We start from the raw sequence: 20,059 nt of genomic DNA on the forward strand, positions 1-20,059 counted from the left end.
ATCAGATGCATCACTTTCCACTTGAAAAGGGGTCTTCTCATCCACGGCACATACCACTGCCTTTGCAATGTCCCATTTGATATTAAAGAAAGCCTCCTGAGCTTCCGCCGATGGCGCAAAAGACGTCGACTTAATAAGAGGTCGGACTTTATCTGAGTAGCTAGCCACCCACTGGGCATAGTACGAGAAGAATCCCAGACACCTTCTTAAAGCTTTTACAGTGTGAGGTAAAGTAATTCCTTAAGTGGGCGTAATCTTTCAGGATCTGGCCCGATTACCCCATTCTCCACAACGCAACCAAGAATACACAAACGTGTAGTATTGAAGGTACACTTGTTTTCGTTGTAGGTCAGGTTCAACCTCTTTGCAGTCTCTAGGAACTTCGCGAGATTTTGATCATGCTCCCGTTGGTCGCGCCCACAGATAGTAACATTGTCCAGGTATGGGAATGTTGCTTCCAACGCGTATTCATCCACCATACGATCCATCTCCCGTTGTAAGACGGATACCCCATTCGTCACTCCAAAGGGCACCCTAAGGAATTGGTACAGGCGCCCATTAGCTTCGAAGGCCATATAAGGTCGGTCTTCCATTTTGATGGGAAGTTGATGGTAGGCAGACTTTAAATCAATGGTGGAGAACATGCGGTACTGAGCTATCTGGTTCACCATCTCAGAAATACGAGGCAAAGGATAGGCGTCTAATTGGGTATACAAATTTATAGTCTGGCTATAATCGACCACAAGTCTTTTCTTTTCATTAGTTTTAACCACCACCACCTGGGCACGCCACGGGCTATTACTGTGTTCGATGATTCCCTCCCGTTGAAGCCTTTCCACTTCCTCTTTTATAAATGTTTTATCTTCTGAACTATACCGTCGACTCTTAGTCGCTATAGGTCTACAATTAGGAGCAAGGTTCACGAACAAAGAAGGCGGACTTACTTTTAAAGTAGAAAGGCCGCAGACTGTGAGTGGAGGCTGAGATCCACCATACTTAAGGGTAACGCTCTCATGCTGACACTGGAAGTCCAAGCCTAATATTAAGTTCACACACAACTGAGGTAATATGAGGAGTTTAAAGTCCTTATACTCCGTATCCTTAACGGTCAATGTGACTTTACAATATCCAGTTACCTCCGAAGTAAGGGACTTGGACGCCATCACAATTTCACTTCGAGTAGGATACACCTTCAATGAACAGGAGTTAACAAGGTTGGGGTGTATAAAACTTTCAGTACTGCCACAGTCTATCAAACAACCAGTAGGATGACCATTAATCTTGATGTCCATCATAGATTTCGACAAGGAACACGGTATGGTCTGGTCAACTGTAGCCGAGGCTAGAGTAAAACGATAGGCAGCAGCAGAGAAGACATCGGGTACAGGATTACCCTTACACACTTTACTAAAATGTCCCCATTTCTTACATTTAAAACAGGTAGCCTCTCTGGCTGGGCATCTTTGCCTGGGGTGTTTAGATTGGCCACAAAAATAACACTTAGACCCATGGGGTACAGCCGCAACAATAGGATTAAGTGGAGGCTCCATTGGTGTTATGGATGCCTCCATACTCGGAACACACGAGGCTGAGAGAGATGCATGGGCTGATGCATACACTTCTAAATTCTTCTGGGCTACATCTAACGATCGAGCAGTAGCGACGACCATTTTTAAAACTAACGAGTCGCTCTCGAGCAGTCTCTGTCTAATATAATTAGATCGGAGGCCAGATATAAAAGAATCGCGGATGGCTTCTTCCTGATACACTATGGCAGAGACAGCCTTGTAGTTGCAATCCTTAGCCAAAGCCTTAAGGTCCTGCAGGAAATCGTCCAGGGATTCCTCGGGTAATTGCCTGCGAGTAGACAAAAAGATACCTGGCGTATACTTCATTAACCGACTTAAGGTACTGGGCCTTAAGAGCTGCGAGGGCCTCTTCATATGTAGTAATATCTTCAATTATAGAGTAAGTTTGATGACTTACCAAGTTGGTTAGAAGACCCAACTTGTTAACTGTCGGATCGATCTATGCGATGAAGTGTTCAAAACATCGAAGCCAATGCATAAATTTCTTCGACGCATCTGCCGAATGGGGTTCGATATCCAGACGCTCTGGTTTCAAAAATCGATCCATCTTCCAAAAGTTGTTACTTAATAAAATTGATGTGCCAAATAACTGCCTGAATCCAAGAGGTTAAAACTCCAAGAGTTTTAGCTTAAAACTAAAGGCTTTTATTAAGTAAGAACATGGCATCGAGTTAACACAAGGCAGCCATCATTCATCACTGATCCAGCCCTTATGAGTAAGACTCACACCAATCCGGAGGATCCAGAGGGGCGGGGCTAGGGAGGAGCTTTAGTGGTTACATCTGTAGAACATTCCAGACATTAGCAAGTACGACAACAACAGACAATACAAATGCCAGAACACAGAGTTATTTCATCACAATCCTCCACTTTGGTGCTCTAATGTGCCTTGTTACCACATGGCTACACTCTTGTCCTTATACTCGGTATTGAAATAAAAAAAAATCTTTAGAATGCATGATGCATAAAATAATTGTGCTATGAGTTAATAAGAAATGCCATTGGTTAACTGTTTTATAACAACTATGACTATTTTCCTATGCATCAGGTATGACTCCAGCCATTGATATAATTGACACTATCCCACACACACTGTGCATTAATGATATAATCCCCAAATTTTGCAGCAGTCAAAAATACTGAATACAGCATGATTGCAAAATATTAGAAAACATTATAAATATTAATACTGGTGGCTTCCATGGATCTGAGGTTAACTGTAACCATTCCAGTTCAAAGGGTTCATGTCATTTTCCCCTTAGCAAATCATTTATTTTGTTTTAATTTCCCATCTGATTCCTGTAAACCTAAAGCTCACCCGACATCATGAGGTGAGGTATGTGCTTTGCTGGTGGGAGAGGCAGTGAGGTTGCTTAATTCCTTATAACCAATTCCTAAAATTAGTTTTTAATATTTTCGATGTCCACGTTTCTGGGTAAAAGAATATTGAAAAGATTTCAATATAAAACCCGAATATAAAGTTACAGAACAAAGCACAATCCCTATGACTAATAAAACAAAACAAAGTAATGATAAACGATTGGACTGGAGCTGACCCAGTCACAATGAGATAAAACAATGAGGAAAGACCTCCGATGATGAGAAATAGTACGGAAAATAAATGGTAAATTTACATGTGAAAAATGAATCTTGCCTGTACAAAAGTTGAATTTCTGCAACAGAACAATGGAAGAATACATTGCACGACTTATAAACACTGCGTGAACACATTTAATAATGGATGATGGGGAAACTGCCATGGAGGGAGATCAGGAGAGAGGTTCTGTCCAATTTGATTAAACAATATTGAAGTACAGCGGTTTCTCAGTAGATACAGGAGCATTTTCATTGTGCCAATGAGGCAAATAATCAGAAACTTCCCCAGAGGAAACTCTCCCAGGATCAGTGAGGGACTATTCAAGTCATCAAACATTGAAAACACCAGGATTCCATGCTAGCAAGTATTTGATGAACTCCAGATACTGCTTGACCTGCTAAGTATTTCCAGCATTTTCTGTTTTGAATCTGATGAACTATGACTTGTTTTAAAAGCTTTTCATTTTCTTCATAAGCTTAATTGATTTTTTAATGCTTTTTAATGAAGAAATATGTGTTTTACAGTAATAAGATCTGATGGGTCATCTCTACATGGTTCAAGGATTAATGAATATTAACATTATATTGGTCATATTCAATAAATTAATGCATTTAGAAAAATAGGTAAGAAAACAGAAAATTAAAAATCATAGCCAGGAAATTCCTCGAAGCTGCTTCTGCTCCGCCAGCATTACTTCACCAAAAGCTTGAAGGAAATCACATTTTCTGCGCATAAATGGGGCTTCCAAGAACACAAGAAATAGGAGCAGGAGTAGGTCATACAGCCCCTCGCGCCTGCTCCATCATTCAATAAGATCATGGCTGAATTTCTACATCAACTCCACTTTCCTGCCTGATCCCCATATCGAAGTAATGCCAACAAAATGGGAGCAGTTCAGAGGAATTACTTGGCCTGTGTGTTGAGGGAAGGGGCAGGTTGCTCCTGCAGTAGGAACTATTGAGAGAGACTACACAATTTGGAATTTTATATAAGAAACTGAACATTGTGGTTGGAAGGGCAAGTAATGAAGAGGGCAAGAATCACTGTTATGTGTGGGGCCTGCTCTTGTGTTCCTACAAATGTCCAGCCATATAGCAGACGATTTTAAAATTTCGCACCAACTGGTGTGAAGTGGGCAAGGTGTCTGCTACACCCAGCTGACGACTGCAATGAGAGCCTCGCCCAATTTTCATGGTTGAGTCTCATGTCCATATTATTGGTGAGCTGAACTGATGGTGCATGCCAAGCAGCTCGCCGATTGAAGAGGAAGGGAAATCTGGCCACTCTCGTGTGGAGTCCACTGATCTAACCTATGACTCGTGCTGAATCTGGCTCTTCTGTTGCAGCCCTTCGCATGTGGATTCAGCGGTGATGTAAAAGATGCAACATGACATCAGAGCAGACAGCATTTCATCCATTCTGACTTGTGACTGTTATTCTGCTAATGAATGTATTTTTACATTGTAACTGATTACAAATTAATTTTTGCCCAAATGCATATGCATGTTGGACGGTGGTGTCTGCTGCAAACACTAGACTCGAGTCCAGCCATGAGACAGTGGAGGAACAGATGGGGTGGAGCAACTTTATGTGAAATTGTCCTAAAATTAACAATTCAGTGAAGGGACATCGACAACTGTTATCCTTTTTCACAAGAACACAAATAGTATAGTGTTTACTCCCCTCCCAAAGTGTGCTGTAAAAATGGTGAAGAAGGCCCATGAGTTTTAACAAATTGTAGATGGAGTATTATGCCCTCTCCCCAGCAAAGTACTTATTGAATCCTTGTGAAAATCCCCACGTCACTTATAAATGGAATTATTTACATGAAAACCAGATGGCTGTTTCAAATCTAACCACGGAGGAGGAGACCTTCAGAGGTGATAACCAAACTGCTGCTAAGCATCCAAAGAAGCCTTTGATGTCTAACAGGGATGAAAAAAGCTCATCCCATCACTTTCCTGTCCTCCAGTGTTCTGTTGAATAGCACAGGCTGAACACTGTATTTAAAAGTCTGCACAGAAGTTTGCTGGTGGTTCAGGTGATTGCCTTATTTTACATCAATGTTTGAACCAACAGATGTGCAAATGAGCATAACCAGGAACCTTCCCTGCATCTCCCTCTAGAGGCCAGTGGGTATGCAGCACCTTTATTTAAAAAAAAGGTGCAACAGCAGTGTAAATTACATCAAGGAAATTCCAGGCCTGTTGTTGACCTGCACTTCAGACATTGTAAGTGGAACTGTACGGAGTTTCCTTCAAACAATGGCAATAGGGACAGGGAATTCTGATCAATTCCCATAATATTCAACAATTCATCCATAATGCTGGTTGTTACTTCCTTTGGGACAAATGAAATGCTGAAACATTTTTTTGACAACATTTGCAGGTTAGGGGCATGGCTCATAAGAACAAAAGAACATAAGAAATAGGAGCAGGAGTTAGCCATACGGCCCCTCGAGCCTGCTCCACCATTCAATAAGATCATGGAAAAAGCTGGAGATGGAACAGGTTTTAAACTCATATGGGAGTTTTTAGCTAGGATGATTTGTACAGCTTCCTCTGGACATGTCATTGTAACATGTTGGCTCGTAGATGGGCTGGTGTGGCAAGTACGTCTTGAGGGATGCTACAGGAGACTTTCGATTAACCGGCCCCTAAATAACCGGAATGCTCTATCCACCGGCAAAATTCAGGAGTCGGTTCAGGTAACTTTTTTTACTTTTATTACTTATTTTACTCCATTTGTTGCTGTGCAAGGGTGTAGCTGAAGCTGTTGCTAAGCTACAGAGACGCTTGCAACTTGTGCCGATTGTTTTGAAGCAAGCAACAGGGTTTGTAAATTAAACAATAGTAATTTTGTAATAACAACAGAAAATGCTGGAAAAACTCAGCAGGCCAGGCAACATCCGTGGAGAGAAAATAGAGTCGACGTTTCGGGTCTAAATTTTGTGGTGACCGACGTGATTAGAAACATAATAATGCTATTGCATTCTCCATCACATCACTGCATTATTCTCTATGTACTACAATGGTAACACATCTTGCTGATTCTACTTTTTCCAAACATTTTGTCAAAGGCAGATTAAAACCAAAGATGAGTTTGTCAAATTTCCTTCTTTCCTACATAATTTCTAGAATTACTATTAGCAATCATTTTCTCCTCCCATTAAGAAACATATTTGACAGATTTTTTTTTCCCAGAAATGTCTTTAGCTATCCAATTGGCTGCCATTTGCCATTGCAACTCATTCCAGTTCAAGGGCTTAAAGCAAATATGGATGAGATTACATGCACACATCGCTTAACTGTATCTCTTTGGCACACAAAGCTACTTTTGTACTGTTGGCTCAGAAATGATCTGAGCAAAAGAAGCCAGCAGGGCTGCTATTCCTATGAGCTTTATGTTGACAAAGCCTCACACATAATACCAAACATCTTGGGACTACAATAATACAGTGATCCATTTATTTACATTCTAGTGATGAAGGTTAATGTTTCTTAAGTTGCTATAAGTTTACCCCCTGCAGCCTAACAATAGAAAAAGGCTCTGCCTGAACTCACTCCTTAGCAAACTAACATTTTAGTCATGAATCTGTAAAAGGGCGGCTAGGGTAAAACCTTTGCTAAGTTTAATGTGGTGTGTGGAAGCTTGGTGCGTGGAAGCTTGGTGCGTGGAAGCTGAAATGTTTTTCTACATGACAATAAGTGAAGAAGCAAACTGTTCCAGCCAACAATCCAGTCACAATGGTGGGATTCCATTATATTTAAGCCTTAAAAGCCTTCGATAAGGTAACGCATATTAGACGCATGACTAAAGCTAGAGCATGTGGAGTCAGGGAACAAGTAGCAGAATGGATAGCAAACTGGCTACAAAACAGAAACAGTAGGGGTTAAAGGCAGTTATTCAGACTGGTGGAAGGTGGGAGGTGGTGTTCCATCGGGATCGGTGCTGGGGCTACTGTTGCTCACTATTTACTAAAATGATTTGGACTTAGGAATTGGAAGTACACCAAATTGCGGGGGGTGGTGGGGGAGTATAGTTAATACTGAGGAGGCCTGTGACAACATACAAGAAGACATTAACAAACTTGCAGAATGGCCATGTAAATGGCAAATGAATCTCAATATAGACAAGTGTGAGGTGGTGCATTTTGGTAGGTGGAATAAAGAGGCCACCTACTCCTCGGAAGAGTCTAAATGGGGTAGATGTGCAAAGGGATCTAGGGGTACAGATTCACGAATCATTAACATTAGCAATGCAGGTTAACAAAGTCATAAAAAGTGCAAACAAAGAACTGGGGTTCATTTCTAGAGGAATAAAATTCAAAAGCAGAGAAGTTATGTTAAACTTATATAGAACCTAGTTTAGACAGTGGAAAAAATTGCAGGATAAGGGGGAAAGAGCCGGGAGTGGGACTAACTGGATTGCTCTTTGACAGAACCGGCGCAAACTCGATGGGCCGAATGGCCTCCTTCTGTGTTGTACTACTCTATGATTCTAGACCACACATAGAGTACTGTGCACAGTTCTAGTTTCCATGGTACAAAAATGATGTAGAAGCACTGGAGAAAGTGCAAAAGAGATTTAGAAGAATAATACCAGTATTGATGGGGGTGGGGGGTCGTGCATTGAGCAGTGTGTGAGGCTAGTTGTGCAGTTGGTCGGAGACGGCTTTTGAAGATGTATTCACTGATCTGGACCATTCATCTGAGGTCATGAAACTTCTTTGGGCACTGGAGCCAGGTCCTGGGGATGACAACTATCAGGAAAGATAGAACAGACTGGGGTTCCTTTCTCTAGAAAAGAGAAGATTGAGAGGTGACCTGATAGAGGTCTTTAAAATTATGAAGTGGCTCAATAGGTTAGACGTAGAGAAGATGCTTCCATTTGTGGGGGTGTTAAAAACTAGGGGCCATAAATATAAGATAGCCACTAATAAATCCAATAAGGAATTTAGAAGAAACTTCTTTACTCAGAGAATGGTGAGAATCTGAAACTCGCTACCACAGGAAGTGGTTGAGGCGAATAGCATAGGTGCATTTAAGGGGAAGCTAGATAAGTGCATGAGGGAGAAAGGAATAGAAGGATATGTTGATAGGGTGAGATGAAGTAAATAGAGTGGGAGGAGACTTGTGCAGAGCATAAACACCGGCATAGGCTGGTTGGCCTGAATGGCCTGTTTCTGTGTTGTAAATTCTGTGTAGTTCTATGTAATTATATATAATATTTCTCACCAAATATTTTGCTAAATGAGGCACATCACTGTACAGATGTGGGCAATTACATTCAGTTTCCTAGATTTTAGCAAATGATCCTTTATTTAAATACCACAAAACCATGGACTCTAGACTCTGGTCTCTTGTGCATCCCCCCACTTCCTTTGCCCCACCATTGGTGGTCATGTCGTCAGCTGTCTAGGCCCTAAACTCTACAATTACCTCCACATAACTCTTCTCCTCTCTGGAAGAGAGGTCCTCTACCCACAGGAGACCAGGAGGCCCTCCAGAAAGAAGGATGTGGGACCAGATCGCCGAGCAGTCACTGCCATCAGTGTCGTCCCCAGGACCTGGCTCCAGTGCCCAAAGAAGCTTCATGACTTCAGAAGAGTGGTCAAGGTCAGTCAATGCATCTTCAAAAGCCATCTCCTACGAACTAGCCTCACACACTGCACAATGCATGACCCCCCACCCCCATCACTCACCTACCAACAATCTCTACCAAACACGAGGCACACTTCACATTCGTAGCTTCACCTCACCCCCTTGGAGGAGACGGTGCTGGCCATTCTTGGCAGGGGCATGGCTAAGCCCATGGCCACCGGCGAGGCTGAAAGTTTACAAGATGCCGGTATCCTCATATGTTATCATTCTTCTCACATTCCACTCCCACCTCATCCCACAATCTCTTCTAATTTACAAGCTGTACATGGTGTAAGTATGCACATCTTGCTTTACCCTCCACCTCCCCTCACCACAACCCTACCCTGGTGCCTTCTTCATTTTAGACACCCAAAAAATCCAGCCTGCCCACCCAGTGGTTGATCAAAAAGAGGGTGAGCAGAGTGAAGAAGAAAAAGGAGAAGAAGAAGAAACACTGACACTTGATTTCACACTCCCAGCAACCAGCTCCTCAAGGTTAACCAGCAAGGCAGTATCTCCCACTGAAAGTCAGAAGCCTTCCACCAACCATGCTGCAGCCACTGGGGTAGCACTGCGTAAGAGCACTAGATAGGCAAAGGAACATGCAAGACAGTCACTAAGGGAATGCACAAGGGTGATTGGTTGATTTTTTGATGTAATATTGGATGTATATATGGTTTGGACAGTTTGTTTTTGGTGGCTTTTATTTCAGCATTGTGGCCAAGAGGATGCTGTGATGGTCAATATCAGAGGGGAGGTAAGGTGTGTGACAAATGTTGAAAGGGGAATTGGGATTGTGTTTACTGGTACCGCAGGCAGATGATTCTATGCCTAGGTTGCCTCCTTCCTTCCGCTTCCTTCTCCTCCTCTTCCGCTTCCTCTGTGAGCAGCTTGTCCCCTTTGCTCACTCTGCTCATCTCCATATCATGCTGCAGCCCAAGGGGGACTGCAACTAGAGCCCCCAGGACTGGGAGTAAGTGGTGTTCTCAGAGGCCTTCCTTTAAGAGCCGAAGACTTGCAAACATCCAGCAGCACACCCTGGAATCCCTACACACTTTAACAACTTTTTAAATGTCTTACACCAAGCCACTATTCAAATAAAATGTAAAGAAACCAGTAAAGAAGCAAAAACTAAACTTCCATTAAAGTTGCATGTGTCTCTTTAAGTAGCGCTGTTGGTGGAGTCCTTTGTACAGCTGAATGCTTTGGAGAGGGCATTAAAAGGAGCAGCAATGTCCAAAATAGCAGGTCTTGTGTCAATTCAGCCTTGCACGCTGATTGATGTCACAATCTGACTAATTACCATATTTACAGCGTGCGCAGGCAATGGCAGTGCTGCCGACCTGCCCACAATGGCAACCATCACATTCTGCACTAGAAGAGGGAGGAAGTGAGGTGGCCGCTATTTTTGCACCGAAACCAACCTTATCAGCTGGTGCAAGGGGCCAAATTTCAGGGCCTCCGTTCCTCTGCCTCTGACTTTTTGTGCATCCTTCTCCTTCCTTTGCCTCACCATTGGTGCTCACTTTCCTCTCCTCCTTTAAGACCCTCCTTAAAGCCCACCTGTTTCAGCAAGCTTTAGGTCATCCCTCCTAATATCTCTCTCTCTGTGGCTCAGCCTCCCTTTCTTTGCATATGCCTCTGTTAAGCACTTTGGGGTGCTGTGCAAATGCAAATTGTGCAACTTAAAAGAAAACAGTTTTGTATTTAGAATGTAAATGCAATAGGAGAGCAAGCAGTAATGATCAACATCTGGCTAAATGGCACCCCACCCTTGTAAGTTGGCAAATCGGCACCGGTGTGGGGGGTGGGGGGGCGGTCCGCAGACAATTCCAATCACTGCCGTTGTGTGTTTGGCTGTCTATCACAAACCTTGTGTTTCTAAAGCCAGGAGTCATATCTAAAGGATGTTTATTCTTGAGAACATTGTTTTTGATGTCTCTGGGAGGTAGTGTCACAGCTGCTGTTAGTTTTGGTACAGTCACAAGTGACCTTGGACTGGCACAAAGCTGCGTCATTTCACCACGCTGGAGTCAAAGATATCTCTGATTATTTTGACAGCTATCTTGGCTGCTTCAAGAGAAAGCTCATACAACAGATGATGCAACAAAAAGAAAACAACTCATTCTGTTACCCACATTTTATTTGAACTTCAATCTCCTAGATTTCTAGATTATTTTTGCTACAGCGGAGTTGTTGACTGACACAGCAACCCCTGCTGCGTCAGTGACATTACTAATTCACCAGTTGCTCTCTTGAATGAGGCTTGCCAGTTTATTGGCCATTAATGTTACGGGCAATTAGGGATCTGGTGGCGAACTGGTCTAGAAATTTGATCGTGCCTGAAAATGGGGAGACTAGAGAAGCCAGAGGCTGCCTGCACACCCCCTCGCCATTCTAGGAGGGTGTTTGACATCACAGTGTAGGATTCTGCTTCTTCAACTGAGAAGCTTAAGGGTTGACCCATAGGAAAGACACAACAACAGGTAGTCTTAGTTCAACTATTTTACTTGATTAGTCAACAGTAAGCAAACAATACATACACTTCCTTGGTACAAGTCCAAACGACTGATTAGTTTGGTTGAGCTCTTGTAGATCTTTGTGTGGGGAATCAACCCATCAGACTGCAGTACGGCTGGTTAGTCTCACAGGCATAGAAATTCAGTGGGCTTTGCGCCCAGTGACCGCCCAAAGAGGGCTTCTGCGCCAGTCTGCAAACTTCGGGCGAACTTCATTGACGCGCTAATTGCGGCGGTAGCCGTTAGCGCTGCGCCGCCACCGATGACGTCATCGGTGTGCGCAGCGCCCCGGTTCCGCCCCGACACCGGCCCGATCCCCATCTTCAGTAGCGGCCGCCTCTTCCGTGGCGGCCGCTAATAACATCCGGAGACCGGGTCCTTACTGCAGCCTTAGCGGGGCGCTTTAAGGTGGAGGTGCGGCCGGCCGCTTTTTCGGCGGCCGCCTGCCCGCACCTCCTTCCCCGGCCTCCTCCACCCCCCCCCGCGGCATTGCCGGCTGGTTTCCGGGAGCCCGGCACTTCTCCGTTGTGCCGGGCTCTTTTGCCAGCACTCGCGATCGGGGCTACGGCTGTTGCAGGCACCTCCCCCTTAAGAGAGGGAGGAAGGCCTGCAGTATCGCAGCCTGCCGCTCCGCTGCGGGTGGCGCTGCGGCAACTAGTGCGCCGATATTCAGTTTCAGCGCCCCAAGCGGGGCGGCCACACCCTTGAATAGCGGCCGCCTTCGACTTGGGGCGCTGAAACTGAATATCGGTTGGGCGCGAGTGGCTCTGCGCCCAGCGGTAAATTCTGGGCGCCAGCGAGCTGGCGGGGCTATACCTAATTTCTAGGCCACAGTCCTTTATATCCCCTGGGTCAGTCATATGACCGGGCTGATATCTATCTGTCCTTTCCGTGATGTTTTTCCTGTTCATCCACTCTTGGTGCATCATGCCATACCGGCCATCTCAGCAATTAGGGTTTTGACCAAGTCTCAACATAATGTTCTGCTCTTGTCTCAAGGTTTCAAATACAATCATATCTTCTTTCAACAGGATTCAGTGTTAGCAAACTCAATCAATAGCAGTGATTAAATGTAAGAGACATAATCAAGGACACTTTGGAGTTCCATAGCTTCCTTATTGAAGAGTCTACAAATTGAATAGGCCTTTATGGTTCCTAGGCACTTATCACAAAGAGGAGCATAAGATCTAATCAACAGCTAAAAGCCTCCAAGGACAAGCTTTTCTCTTTGTTAGCTGCAATAGTTTCCACTGCCTATGCACAAGGCTTACTGGGTAGTTTTTTGGTCAAGTAAACCATACATTTCAATGGAGTCCACATCCTTATTACAAATACATGATTATGTACGGTTTCTTCACTCCCTGCACCTCCAGAAAACGGTACAAGTTATACATACACGTCTTCAGTCCGCCCTTAAGTGGACATGTTAAGTCACTACACATGAACACTTTGAATATGATATGTGACAGGCAAATTTTGTACAATATTAGTCTTGGTGTTTTGAACATTGCAGTAGTATTGAACACATGCACTCCACGCCAAAGCCCTTGGCCTTACAGTGCATGAGTTATACTCCTTCATACACTCCTTCAACAGGCAGGAGGCGATGCTGGAGGAGATGTCGTGCAGGGTTTCTTTACACCACACTCTTTTTTTCCTTTCTCATTTCTATCTCACCCTATACACTCTACATGACAGACGGCAATTATTTTCAGTAGCAATTATTTTCAGTAGCCTCATTTCTCGCTACTTACCCTTTACACTGCGTGAAAAACAGACGTGGTGCAAATCAATTTCTAAGCCATTGAGTGGTGTTCAAGAGTTGGAGCTCTGCCTAATTTTTTTTGTCTCTTTCATCTCTGGGACCTGGGTTCAAAGGCAGCCAAGACAGATGGAATGCAAGTCCCCATTATGATTCAGGCTTTTTTCATAATGCTTTCTGCTCACGCTGCATGCAAAAGTCAGCTTCCATAGGCAAGTCTTTGCTCCCTATGATCAGAAATTTGACCTTTGAACATTGGTGCGTACGCTGGAAACTGTAACTCCTGATTTCTGAAATTGTGGCATGTAACATGCTGACACATCATATGGTTCAGGCTGAAAATAACAGCTTAATGTTTATTAAAAATGGATAGATTAGCAGATTAAGTACAGTAATAGAAAACTTGATTACTCACCAGTAGCATAGAATAATAGAATGATATAGCACAGAAGGAGGCCATTTGGCCCATCGTGCCTGAGCCAGCTCTTTGAAAGAGCTATCCAATTAGTCCCACTCCCCTGCAAATTTTTCCACTTCAAGTATTTATCAAATTCCCTTTTGAAAGTTATTATTAAATCTGCTTCCACCACCCTTTTAGGCAGTGCATTCCAGATCATAACAACTTACTGTGTAATTTTTTTCCTCCAAATGTTACCTCTGGTTCTTTTGTCAATTACAGGAAACTTTTTTTTATCCGTCACCGACGGGACCGACGTGGTGTCGGTTCATCAAAAATTCCGGATAACCGAAAGCTATAGTAAAAGATACGGAGAGATGAGAGCTCCGTATAAAGCAACAAACCCTGTTGCTTAGCAACAGGTTCAGAACAATGGCCACAAGTTCCAAGCGTCTCCGTAGCTTAGCAACAGCTGCAGCCACACCCTTGCACAGCAACAGATCGAGGAAGGCAAGTACAATATGAAGTAAAACTTACCTGAACCTGCTCCTGAATTTTGCCAGTTAACCGAGATTTCCGGTTATTTAGGTGCTGGTAAATCGAAAGTTTCCTGTACCTTAAATCTGTGTCCTGTGGTTACTGATGCTTCTGCTACTGGAAACAGTTTCTCCTTATTTACTCTAAAAACTGTTCATGATTTTGAACACTTCAATCAAATCTCCTCTTAACCTTCTCTGCTCTAAGGAAAACAACCCCAGTTTCTCTAGTCTCTCCACTTAACGGAAGTCCCTCATTCCTGGAATAATTTTAGTAAATCTCCTCTGTATCCTCTATAAGGCCTCGACATCCTTCCAAAAGTGTGGTGCCCCGAATTGGGCACAATACTCCAGCTGAGGCCAAACCAGTGTTTTATTAAGATTTATCATAACTTCCTTGCTCTATGCCTGTGGTTCTCAAACTTTTTTGGTTGAATGACCCCTTTTCAAATCGATTCATTATCATGGACCTCCATCTAAATTATAATACTATATAATACTCATAATATGAAAGTGCTGCATGTAAAGAGTGTTTTAATAATGCTTTTAAGAAAACACGTATTTGCTTACAAATATCAATGAGATGGGTGTGCCTGCTTCTCACACCAATTCTGGGTACTCTGCAGCAACAAACAGTCACTATTAGTCACATAGTGCTGGACAATTTTTAAAGCTGTCAGCAGGCTGGCCAAGGTGAGAGGGCACGAGCACCCATGCACCTGCTGGGATGCTGCTGGAAGCCTGACTCACCGCCATACTGTCCCACTGGCATGTTCAGTAACAGCGGCACTGTGGGATTGTATGTGTTTGCGTGAATACGTTCAGGCACGTGTTTGAAGGGCCTCGCAGGTGCTCTGAACACGTCAGGAGGATGGCACAGGGTCGCAGTGCCAGGGAGGGGAATCGGCTCGACCGCAGGGAGCACTTGTTGCAAAGTGAGTGAGAGCTGTGGGCCTTTGTGAGGAGGCGGGCCCAGGCATTGAGAATAATTTGCAAGAACTGAATCGGCTTTATAAAGAGGAGCAGACTTGAAATTACCTGATTCTATGACCACTGAAAATACTGAACAGTTTCACGAATCAAGCTGACTTTTGGTACCATCAACATATTGGATAAGACATTCTGACCGCTACCGACAAGATTACTTCCTTTCCCAGCACCATTCCTGATTAAGAAGGCTGGCACGCAACCTGCTCACAAACCTCTCCCACTGGAGCCGAACGTAAACAGATATGCAAAGCGCAGTGCAGTTCGTTCGCCAGCTGCTGCAGCCTCCACACTCAGCAGAAAAGGATCATGACCAAATCAAAAATTCAGTACGTGAACAAAGTACAGACCTGGACCCACAGCCCATCAATGGGGCACTGTGTGTGCGTAAAAAGTGTTGGGTCACAAAGCCCCAGCGCACACCACAGCACCCACCTCCCCCCACCCCCCACCCCCCTCCCCCCAATCCCTCCCCACCTCGATCCATCACAACTCAGCAGCCCGGCATCAAACCGAATAAAATCAGCTGGAGGTTAAACGAGCCCAGGAATTGGCTGTTGGCAAATCTTGGAGGAGGCGACCCAGCACAATACCAGGGGTGGGAGCGACTCAAGAAACCAGAGTTAGAGGGAAGGGCAGGAGAAAAGCCGGCCCCTGGGGAAGGCCCGGTCCACTGGCCATTCAGTGACCCCCCTCTCACCAGCGGCTCAGGCTCCAGACACCCTCCCCTGGCCCCAGCTCGCAGGCCCAAGCAGCAGTCGTGGCTCCTCTTCCACAGTCTCACTAACAAAAAGGTGTGACATACCTGGTCCTGGAGCTGAAGGAAAACCATGGCCCCAGCGGCACAGGTCGGTATGGGGCAGGACTGCAGAGAGCGGACAGACCGTGGGCACCCTGGAACATCTCTACAGACTCCCAGGGGTGCGCGGACCCGAGTTTGAGAAACACTGCTCTATTCCTCTATTAATAAAGCCAAGGATCCCATGTGCCTTTTTAACAGCCTTCTCAACTTGTCCTGCCACCTTCAAAGATTTGTGTACGTACATAATCAGGCCTCTCTGTTCCTGCACCCCCTTTAAAATTGCACCCTTTAGTTTATATTGCCTCTCCTCATGCTTCCTACCAAAATATAGCACTTCACACTTCTCTGCATTAAATTTCATCTGTCATGTTTCTGCCCATTTCACTAATCTGTCTATATCCTCCTGAAGTCTATTATTATCCTCCTCACTACATTTCCGAGCTTTGTGTCATCTGCAAACTTGAAATTGTGTCCTATATACCAAAGTCCAGGTTATTAACATATATCAAAAAGAGCAGTGCGCCCAATACCAACACCTGGGAGACACCAATGCACACTTCCATCCAGTCTGGAAACAACCATTCACCACTACTCCCTACTTTCTGTCCCTTAGCCAATTTTGTATCCATGCTGCCACTATCCCTTTAATCTCCATGGCTTCAATTTTGCAAACAATACCGTAAATCAGTTCCAAAATAATAAAAATCTTGAAACTCTAGTGGTACAGTCCCCACCGCTTATAGTGGGTGCGTTCGTGTGATCACGATTTGCCCGCTATACTGCGACGGCCAGTGTAACGCTAATGGTGTAGCGTTACTGTAATTGGCAAATTAGCTAAATAAGAAAACGGCTGAACTGAAGCCAGAACTGCCTCCGCAATATCACAACTCAAGTCCATAATCACAATTGTCACCTAAGTTTACCAATGGGACTTGGCAAGGGGCTAATAAAATGTCCTTTAAATTCATTTGTCAAAAGTTATAACAAAATAAATTTAACTAAAAATGAAAAAAAGCGTGCGGACAGTAACATCAAAACATGTTCCTGTATTTAGATCATTTTTCAAACAAGTCAAGCAGAGAATTTAATAAATGTTTAAAATAAAATTAAAAATCATTTCAATTCAATTTCAATTTTTAAAAAGCACGGACGGAATCTGAGTCCTGTCTCTTCACTTCTTACCCTGTGTGCATTTACAGAGCCATTACTCAATGCCTCTGTACCCAGATTCTAGATTCTCTGAGAAAGATGCCCCTTCACTCGCCTCCCACTCTATCCCTGTTCAATGTTTAGTGACTATGTTTAGTTATTGAGCAGCTTGGGTTGGAGATTTTAAAACAGAGCCGGAATGTGTCCTGCGCAGCAAGAAGGGCTTGCAGCCATGGCAGAAGTTCTAGAGGCAACACAAACCCAGCCTGGGCTACGTCAGCTCCAGCTTCCACCCACTTCTGCAAATCAGGACCCCCCCAAGGAACCTACCTTCCTTCAGCCGGAAGCTGGCTGGGCTGCCTGATACTGGGCTGCCCCAGAGAGGTTGGATTTACGGCTGCAAGCCATCGACCAGTTGCAAATGAGGCCCGGTTTATCACACGTAACCTCAACAACAACTTGTATTTCTATAGCACCTTTAACATAGCAAGACCTCCAACGGCGCTTTACAGGAGCAGTATCAGACTACCGAGCCACATAAGGAGATATTAGAACAGGTGACCAAAAGCTTGGTAAAACAGGTAGGTTTTAAGGACTGTCTTAAAGGAGGAGGGAGAGGTAGAGAGGTTTAGGGAATTCCAGAACTTAAGGCCTAGACAGCTGAAAGCATAGCTGCCAGTGGTAGGGTGAAGATAACTGAGGATGCACAAGAGGTCAGAATTGGAGGAAAGCAGAGTTTTCGAAGAGTTGTAGGGCTGGAGGAGGCTACAGAGATCGGGAGGGACGAGGCCAAGGAGGGATTTGAACACGAGGATGAGAATTTTAAATTTGAGGCGTGGCTGGACCAGGTACCAATTTAGGTCAGCGAGCACAGGGGTGATGGATGAATGGGACTTGGTGCAAGTTAGGATAGGGGCAGCAGAGTTTAGGATGAGCTGAAGTTTACAGAGGGTGGAAGATGGAAGGGTGGCTAGGAGTGCTTTGGAATAGTCAAGTCTGGAGGTAACAAAAGCTTGGATGAGGGTTTCAGCAGCAGATGGGCTTAGAACATAAGAACATAAGAATTAGGAGCAGAAGTAGGCCATATGGCCCCTTGAGCCTGCTCCGCCATTCATTAGCACCACACATAGTGCACAGCATACTCTGACTTGGTAACTTGTCTTATAAGTGGAGGATGATTTAGTCAAATCCATTTATTATCAATCACACAAACCTAGATTTTCCAGTTGGCCTTATTTTAATGCTGGTGTTAACCTAGTTAAAATAAATGGGTGAATACTAGCATTAAAATAACACTGATCGGAAATTCTATGCTACACCATATAAACACACCCCATTGATCGTACTCACTTAGTGGAAAGTATGCGTTCTGCCCAATGTCTTCACGTGCTGCCTCAATGGCACGCTTCACTGCAAATAAAGTTACACAGGACATGCACTGGGGAGGTTCACCAGAGGCCTTGGAGCGAAGGACACCCATTGGGTTGGGAACATTCTTTAGTAGCTCGATGTTGAAATGGACAGGTATACTCTGATAGAAACACAAACAGATGATCTTGTTGAAAGTTGCACTTACATTTATATTCTACAACTTCAGAATGACTTTGATATGTCTTATTTAGTCCTCAAATGTACCAACCAAAGTTCCCCCTGTGTTTTCTGCTTCTGGTATAACCATAATAAAATAAGAACATAAGAATTAGGAGCAGGAGTAGGTCATATGGCCCCTCGAACCTGCTAATATATTGCCCCAACCCCATGAGCCGTTACTTTGCTTAACAACCTTTAATGAGCCTGCTCCAGCATTCAGTAAGCTCATGGCTGATCTTTGACCTCAACTCGGTAGTGGGGAAAATGCTAGAGTCAATTATAAAAGATGTAATAGCAGAGCACTTGGAAAACAGTGACAGGATCGGACAAAGTCAACATGGATTTACAAAAGATAAATCATGCTTGAATAATCTACTGGAATTTTTTGAGGATGTAACTGGTAGAATAGATAAGGGAGAACCAGTGGTTGTGGTGTATTTGGACTTTCAGAAGGCTTTCGATAAGGTCCTGCATAAGAGATTGGCGTGCAAAGTTAAAGCACATGGGATTGGGGGTAAAGTACTGACTTGGACAGAGAACTGGTTGGCAGACAGGAAGCAAAGAGTTGGAATAAATGGGTCTTATTCTGAGTGGCAGGCAGTGACTAGTGGGGTACCGCAGGGATCGGTGCTAAGACCCCAGCTATTCACAATATATATTAATGATCTAGACGAGGGAACTAGATGTAATATCTCCAAGTTTGCAGACGACACAAAGCTGGGTGGCGTGTGTGCTGTGAGGAGAATGCTGAGAAACTCCAGTATGATTTGGGCAGGTTGCGTGATTGGGCAGATGCATGGCAGATGCAGTATAATGTGGATAAATGCAAGGGTATCCACTTTGGTGGCAAAAACAGGAAGGCAGATTATTATCTGAATGGCAATAGATTGGGGAAAGGGGAAGTGCAACGATACCTCGGTGTCCTTGTGCACCAGTCGCTGAAGGTAAGCATGCAGGTTCAGCAGGCGGTTAAGAAGACAAATGGTATGTTGGCCTTCATAGCGAGAGGATTCGAGTACAGGAGCAAGGATGTCTTGCTGCAGTTGTACAGGGTCTTGGTGAGACCACACCTTGAGTATTGTGTGCAGTTTTGGTCGCCTTATCTGAGGAAGGATGTTCTTGCCATGGAGGGAGTGCAGCGAAGATTCACCAGACTGATACCTGGGATGGCAGGAATGACATATGAAGAGAGATTGAGTCGATTAGGCTTATATTCGCTAGAGTTTAGAAGAATGAGAGGGGATCTCATCGAAACTTATAAAATTCTAACAGGACTAGACAGACTAGATGCAGGAAGGATGTTCCCGATGGTGGGGGAGTCCAGAACCAGGGGTCACAGTCTAAGGATAAGGGGTAAGCCATTTAGAACTGAGATGAGGAGGAATTTCTTCACCCAGAGAGTGGTGAACCTGTGGAATTCTCTACCACAGAAGGCAGTTGAGGCCAACTTATTAAATATATTCAAGAAGGAGTTAGACATATTTCTTAA

Source organism: Somniosus microcephalus, chromosome 1, assembly GCF_052327205.1.
Source record: "Somniosus microcephalus isolate GS21.2 chromosome 1, FLI_Smic_1.0, whole genome shotgun sequence".
Lineage (NCBI taxonomy): Eukaryota > Metazoa > Chordata > Chondrichthyes > Squaliformes > Somniosidae > Somniosus > Somniosus microcephalus.